This window comes from Mirounga angustirostris, unplaced genomic scaffold, assembly GCF_029215605.1.
Source record: "Mirounga angustirostris isolate CCGP_5_RB_7025 unplaced genomic scaffold, mMirAng1.0.hap1 SCAF_9, whole genome shotgun sequence".
Classification (NCBI taxonomy): Eukaryota; Metazoa; Chordata; class Mammalia; order Carnivora; family Phocidae; genus Mirounga; species Mirounga angustirostris.
The window spans coordinates 71,998,325-72,006,698 of NW_026991717.1; the positions used below are offsets into that span (position 1 = coordinate 71,998,325).

General features: G+C 41.0%; 1 pseudogene; it reads right to left on the reverse strand.

Annotated features, from left to right (window-relative positions):
• Positions 1 to 6,980: 6,980 nt before the first annotated feature.
• LOC135361669 (U6 spliceosomal RNA) lies at positions 6,981 to 7,075 on the reverse strand (annotated as a pseudogene).
• Between the last annotated feature and the right edge of the window lie 1,299 nt (positions 7,076 to 8,374).

An 8,374-nucleotide genomic window follows, 5' to 3' on the forward strand; every position in this document is an offset into this window, starting at 1 on the left:
GCTTCTCTATTATTAGTTTATTTCTTCTTAAATCAATTAGAAGTGAGAGAGAAGGTGCAGTTCCTACAGGTTTGAATGCGTGATCATACTTAGATGAGAATTGATGCAGTGGAAGAAAACAAGTGTTTTAGCCAGAGTGTGCAGGGAGTATATAGTCCTGATCCAGATACATTCAGGATTTAAACCTTCACCATGATTGGCAAGCCCTCTCCAGTGGCTCATGGGCAGATTCCTAATGGAGGCTGTGTCATGGTTTGTAGGGTCCATGTTGGTTTACTGCCCTCCAAGAGCCCTGGGTGCTGTTCTGCTAGGTGCACCCCACTCCCCAGGGAGCGGTACACCTCAGTATTCTGGATGTGGGCTAGAAAGAGCGTTCTCTTTGGCAGCATCCTCCAGAGCTTGGGGAGCCATGTGCTCACTCACATGTTCTCACTTCCCTCCACGGGGAAGTCACAGGCTGGAAGGTTTCTCTTGGCTCAGAGTTGTGCCACATGGGCATGGATGAGGAGGGTAAAGTGAAATTGTTTTCATGCCCTCCTCAATCTATCCAATCTCAGATTTGTTTTATTCCACAGTGTGCTGTGTCTTTTCTGCTGGACTTCTTCATAGGCACTTTCTTTAGTTTAGTGTATGATTGTGAAGATCAGTGGATTTTTTGGGGGGGTGGATACGGTAGAAAATTCCTATTTTGCCATTTTTATCTCAGTGTTGAAATCTTTTTAAGATTTTATTTATTTATTTCAGAGCAAGGGAGAGAGAGGGAGACAGAGAGAGGGAGAGTGCAAGAGCTAGGGGGAGGGGCAGAGGGAGAGGGAGAAGTGGGTTCCCTGATGAGCTGGGAGCCAATGTAGGCTTCAATCCCAGGATCCGGGATTATGACCTAAGCCAAAGGCAGACACTTATCCAACTGAGCCACCGAGGTGCCCCTAAGGTTTTTTTTTTTTTTTTAAAGATTTTATTTATTTATTTGACAGAGAGAGACACAGCGAGAGAGGGAACACAAGCAGGGGGAGCGGGAGAGGGAGAAGCAGGCTTCCCACTGAGCAGGGAGCCTGATGTGGGGCTCGATCCCACGACCCCGGGATCATGACCTGAGCCGAAGGCAGACGCCTAACCGACTGAGCCACCCAGGCGCCCCCCTAAGTTTTTAATTTTAAAAGAGTTATATGGAAAAGTGACTGTTTTTGGTGTATAGGTCTGTGAATTTTGAATTTTAGTGCATTGTATAGATCCAGTAACCATCATAAGATCATGGTACAAAATAGTTTAATTGCTCCCCAAAAGTCCTTTGTGCTATTCTTTTGCCATTACACACTTCTATATTCCCAAATCCTTGCAAATATTGGTCTAATCTCATTTTTGTGTTTTTAAGAATGCCCTATTGATGGGAGCATACAACACATAAGCTTTTGAGAACCATGTGTCTTGGTGGGTGGAAGCACATGCCACAGGGCACATGCATGACCCCACCTCTGTCTCCACTCTCGGTGTTTCCTACCCCTCAGGTTTTGAACTTTGAAGTTATTTTCATAGGAATAGCTCATCATCTCAAGTGTTTGAATTCCTTTAGAGACTTGATTTATAGTTCTACAAAATATATTTGGCAATTGATAATGGAGAGGTGGTGTTGAAGGTTGGATCAACTCATATAATCAAGCTGAGTCACGTTCTGTACACAAGTTTAGTTGTATGAACTCCATCCTAAATTTTTATCAATAGATACTTTCTCAGATTTCAAGGGTAATTTAATTGACGAAGATTCACTCTAGCAGTACTAAATTAGGGTATAGTTATTACCTCTTTTTTCCAGGAGTAGCTATGAAATAACATATCTAATAATTCTTAATCTTTGTTACACTAGCAATGTCTGTGCAGAGCTGAACTATAGCACTAGGGTAGGTATTGTGTCTATTAAAGTCTATACCCATGCAAGTTATTTTATTAGTGAGAGAACAATTCAGGATAACCAGAAATACCTAATATTTTACCATTAAAATGAGAAAATACCTCTAAAAGGATAAAAATAACCTCAATAGAATACAAAAGAAAGTATTAAAATCGGTGGTTCCAAACCTCTAGGAGAATTCTCTTCTAATCGCCTTAGATGGAGCTGTCATGCAGTTACATGTTTTTTTCTAGGATATTGTGTATACACTTATCTGTGGACTGTCTGCTTCTGCTGATTCTCCAGAAAACTTCAGTTTAAGATCTTTAATATGAGTAACTTTTTCAATTCTTGTCAGTGAAGGATGCATAATGTCATACCAGTTGATAAACATGTAACCAAGGATCCATTTCTTGTACTTTATCTGCCAAACTGGAAATAAATCATACATATAAGGTCATTTCATACATCTCAATGGCAATCTTTTTCTGAGACTTTGTTCAGAGCACCAAAGGTTTAGGTCATGTAATGGTGATAAATGAATGGCCACAGAGCAGCCTGTACCTGGGATGAAAGGAAGAGTGTCAAGGGTTCACTTACCTAGTTCAGTTTGTGAAGGTTGGAATATGTATGGGTTGGGACATCTGAGTTATGTGGGCCAGGGTGAACAGTTTATAATGAGACAGCCTAGGACTTTGTAAGGGAAGGATGCAGGGCCACGGGTAACTGCTATAATAACTCATTTCAGTTTTAATATTTTATTTGTTGTTTCCACTTTTCCACAGGATTGGGGTGTGACAGGAGAAGTGAAGTTTCTATGTGAGGCCTAACCTTACCTAACAGAGAAGGTTACCTACCCAGAGAAATTTGCTCCGCTATCTAAAGAGTATTTGAAATAGCATAGGAATTAAACACAAAATCCAATTGATATTTAACTCTTGTGATTGCTGTGGTTTTCTGACAGGAGAGTGGTTCAATCCATGTAGAAAATAAAATACTATTACCCTTCCATACTCATAGCTCATGGAGGGAATGCAACTGTGTAAGAACCTTTTGGAGATACTCAAATGTTTCCTTAGGACAGTATTTCAGAACATATTCTTCTACCTTCCAGATTTTATGGGATTTCATTGACTCTGAGAAAAGCATGGATAGCCCCATTTTCTGCCATCCTAGGAAAGTCTCCCCACTGGTGTTTGTTTAATGTTGCATCCAGTATATTCTCAGTGTGAAGTGTTGTCTCTGGAGGATTGTAGCAAGTGCTCAGTAGAGATCATTTGGCTGCACCAGGCAGCTGTTTTGGCTTTGATATATCTTGTTCTCATGGATCAAGCAAATCAATCATTCGTAGTGATTCTTTACAAAATTTGTGCCAAATTTTCTGCAACCAAGATGGGATTAATTGAACTTTTCCATGGTTTTGTCTTTATGTTTTTAAAGAAATGCTTACATAAGGATCATCATTGGAATTCATGTTTATGATGACCTGCTCAAGTATTTTTTCTTAGCTTCTACAGTGTCTTTTTAAATCTGGGACTTTGTTTTTATGACAAAACTTTTTAAAATTTCATGAATACATCAAATAATTTATTTACTGTGCTTTTCTATTAGGATGCAGGAGATACATGAAAGGGTTAAGAAAAGTTAGAATGTTAAGAAAACTCTTTGTCTTTATAGTATTTGGAAGCTGTGACCTACCTTAAAAACATACTCACTGACAACAACCACATGATTTTTTGTAAATTGACATATCCAAGAGATATTCATTAGTTCAGCTACTTGATTTAATGATGCTTCTTGAGGGATTAGATTTTATAAAGGGGTCTGGAGTAGTAATTGCACGACCAGTATGGTATTTGTCTCTTCCAGTGTTTTAAGGCCTCTGGCCAATATGCACCCATTTCCATCCCTGACCACCAGGGGGTGCAGCTTCCTACCACAATCACATTTCCTGTGTGAAATGTGGGCTTGCACTGATCATTTCTCTGTCACTCCAACTTCGTAGTAAGAACGAAGAACATTATTTAGGTGACGCTCCAGAGATGAAGTGTTCTCCAGGCTTCGTGACTGTGGTTCTCTTAATGCTTGGTAAGCAAAATCCTTCTTAAAATTTGGATTCTTTCTTCTTTTGTATTAGCAAAACCTTTAACTATAATTTATCCAAGAGCTTTATGCCCCAAGGTGACAAGGTCTCTTTTCTTTTTCCTCAGGACAAACCCATGGAGACTCAGTGACTCAGACGGAGGGCCAAGTGACCCTCTCAGAAAAGGCTTCCCTGACTGTGAACTGTACTTATTCAGCATCAGGGTACCCTGACCTTTATTGGTATGTCCAGTATCCAGGAGAAGGTCCACGGCTCCTCCTGAAAGCCTTGAGGGACAAGGAGAAGGGAAGCAAGAAAGGTTTTGAAGCCAACTATGACAGAGATTCCAAATCCTTCCACTTGCAGAAAGGCTCAGTGCAAGCGTCAGATTCAGCTATTTACTACTGTGTCATGAGTGACACAGTGACGGGGACTGCAGGGGGAGTGGAGCACAAACTCTGAGCAGGACAGGAACTTAGAATGTGAGTGTCTCTGCCTGATCCACTCTGGTTCCAGCACAGTCTGTGGTTGTTTGTCCCTCAGTGTCTGCTTGATACAAAATCATACAAACGAAGAGCATAAGAACCAGAAGTAACATCCCCCAACCCCAGCTGTTCCTTAGTGACATTGAGAACAGTTCGATGCCAAGAGTTCCTCAGCCAGGGCGTAAGTAATTTCAAGATAAAACCATGTAACAGTGAAGTGGTCTCTTGCTCATCCTTGCAGTGAACGTCCAGCCCAAGTTGTTCAGGGAACCCTGGTGGGTGTTGCTGTGTCTTATGACACGTTTAGAGACACATGGTGTGCCTGAGAAGGTGGTGATGCCCAGTGTCTTCCTGACAGAGTCTGACAGGAGAGCTTCAGCCCCAAACCAGGGTTTAGTAGAGAAAGAAGGGAAGGGAAGAAAGGAGGGTGAACACGTGAACCTGAGCAAGGAAAAGAGAGGCCAGCGACCTCTGCCCTGCTTTCTTTTCTAGTGAATCAGGTGGCGACTCAGGCTGATATTCAACATGACGGGGTGTGGGCAGAAACAGAATGGAGGAAGTGGCTCATGTCCTGGCCAGTTAAATAGATCAGTTGGCTTTCTGACAGTAGGAACTCAAGTGAGATCATTTTCAGTGGCCAGGAAATACGGTGAGAGAAAATGCTCATAGGGCGCCTGGGTGGCTCAGTTGGTTAAGCGACTGCCTTTGGCTCAGGTCATGATCCTGGAGTCCCGGGATCGAGTCCCGCATCAGGCTCCCTGCTCGGCAGGGAGTCTGCTTCTCCCTCTGACCCTCCTCCCTCTCATGCTCTCTGTCTCTCATTCTCTCTGTCTCAAATAAATAAATAAAATCTTTAAAAAAAAAAAAAAAGAAAATGCTCTTGCATTGATGTTTCCTAACAATATAGATCGATAGGGGACACTGGGAGGGAAATCCTATAGAGTTCTCTAACTTCCATTTTGCAGCTTCTCACAGAGAGCCACAAATCATGGGACTGGAGAATGTATGGGAGTCAGTGAAGTTGTGCAAAAAATAATAGAAAAGCAATGTCTGTGTTGCAGTGCAAGACTTTGTCAATACTGTTGCAATCTTCTTTAATTATTGTCTCCTTATCTGCAGATTTTATGAATGAGCTATGATCAGAATATTAATACATTCCCTATTATATCTTGGTTAGTTAATTTTTTATTTAATTGGTTTTAAATGTAAATTTTATTTTCAAACCTGTGTAAATATAAATGCATGTGAATATATACTTTAAAGTATTCAAAGGGTATATAATAAGAGTTTTTTCAGACTTTTGGATAAACACGGTAGACTAGGGGTGTCTGGCTGGCTCTGTGGTTTGAGCTGAAATTCTGGTTCTCCGGGTTGTAAGTTCGAGCCCATGTTGGGTAGAGATTACTTAAAATTAGAATCTCTAAAAAAGAACAAACTCATGGTAGATTAATAATACACGTTTATCTCTTGAGTTCTCTAATACTCTTTTTTAAATAAACATTTTATTTATTTATTTGAAGGAGAGAGTGCATGAGCACAAGTAGAGGGAGAAGAAGGGGAAGGGAGAAGCAGACTTCCCACTGAGCAGTGAGCCCAACAGGAGGCTGGATCCTAGGACACGGAGATCATGATCTGAGCTGACCTCAGAAGCTTAACTGAATGAGCCACCCAAGCCCCTCTAATACTCTTTTAGAACTCTAGTAAAGACATCCCAAAAGGCAGAAAGCCATAAACAGAAAGAGAAACAGGAAAGAAGCTATCATCAGATAGTGACACTAACCAATTTTAGAAAATAGGCTGAATATGGATGGGGGCGAGCTTGCATGAAAGTCTAGATAAGGGGAAACCCCGGTCTAGTGTGGAAGCACCTTAGCATGTGCTGTGCCCTCTACAAAGGGTCGGGTAAAAGGAGCACCACATACTTTCAGATAATTGAGGAAGATGTCATTGCCCACATTGGTACACACATGCGTGTGCACAGGTGTGCATGTGTGTGCATGTGTTGAAGGTATTGGGGCGGAAGGAAGGATATAAGTAGACCGAGTGGTCACCTCCAGTGCTCAGAACTGAGCGTACAAAGCATGGAAGCTTACTGTGGTTCAGCTACGGTAAGAGGAAAAGTATAAATTCAAAGGACTGATAACTTAATAACCAAACTCTGGTGTCAGTTCTGGCCTTTCTGAACAGAGTTGAGCTGTGGAAATGAAACAGTGAGAAAGAGACCTCAGTAACAGGATCTGAGGGTTGTAGCCTGAACTCTTCAGCAAAGAGTGATTAGATTTTCTGCTTTTGGCCCCAAGATAGGCATCTGAACAGACATTGACAGTGAGGAGGAACACTGGCATAACAATAGGTACATTGAAAGAGCTACAGTGATTAGTCTAAACACTTTGTCTTCTTATCATAACGTGATTTATTTCTATTTTAGGTAAATCACGTAGTGTGAGCAAACATGACTCTTACACCTTTTTTTCTCATAATTCTTACATTTTATGTTGTTTACATAATTAATTACAAGCAGTTTTTAGAAATTATGGAATGCTTCAGGAATTTGCATGTCATTCTTGCACACGGGCCTCTGTATCATTCTAATTTTAGTATATGTGCTGCCAAGGCGAGCCCCACCTGTCATATTTATAGTAAGTGCCATCCACCCACTTTTATCATAGATGCAATGAATGAACATATCACAGTTAGCTAAACCATCGATCCGCAATCCTCATTTCAATATAAATTTTACTCATGTTTATTTTCAGATGTAATGTTTTCAATTAAAGTTGCTTAATACCCAGTGGGTGCTGTGCGCAACTGATGAATTGTTGAACACTCTGTCTGAAACTAGTGACATACTATGTGTTGGCTAATTGAATTGAATTTATTTTATTTATTCTTTTAAATTTTATTTATTTATTTGACAGACAGAGACAGCGAGAGAGGGAACACAAGCAAGGGGAGTGGGAGAGGGAGACGCAGGCTTCTCGCGGAGCAGGGAGCCTGATGCGGGGCTCGATCCCAGGACCCCGGGATCATGACCTGAGCCGAAGGCAGACACCCAACGACTGAGCTACCTAGGCGCCCCTGTTTTAAATATTTTTAAGGACTGTTTTTTTTAGAGTGAGAGTGAGAGTGAGAGAGAGTGAGAGCGTGGGTAGTCGAGGGAGGGACAGAGGGCGAGGGAGAGAGAATCTCCAGCTGACTCCTCATTGAGTGCAGAGCCTGACATGGCACTGGATCTCAGGACCTTGAGATCTTACCTGAGCGGAAATCAAGAGCCAGTCGCTGAACTGACTAAGCCACCCAGGTGTCTTGTGATCTTCTTTAAATATTATCCCCTTATCAGTAGATTTTATGAATGTGCTATGATCAGAACATTAATACATTTCTTTATATATTAGTTATATATTCTTGGTTTAAATGAACTTTTATTTAATTTATTTAAAATATAAATTTTTTTCCAAACCTTTATAAATATAAATGCATCTCGAAATGCAACTTAAATAATTCAAACAGGTATATAATAAGCATTTTTCTCAGATATTTGGATAAACATGGTAGACTAGGGGTGCCTGTCTGGCTCTGTGGGTAGAGCTGGGAGTCTGGATCTCGGGGTTGTAAGTTTGAGCCCCGTGTTGTGTGTTGAGAGTACTTAAAAATAGAATCTCTAAAAAAAAAAACCCAAGGTAGATTAATAGTACACATTTATTTCTTGATTTCCCTAAGACTCTATTAAGAAGATAGTAAAAACATCCCAAAGAGCAGGAAGCTGCAAACAGAAAGAGAAAGAGGAAAGAAGCTATCAGGAGACAGTGATGCCAACCGATTTTAGAAAATGTGCTGTATATGGATAGGGGCAAACTTGCATGAAAGACTAGACAAGGAGAAACCCCGATCTATTGCAGAAGCACCTCAGTGTGTGCCGTG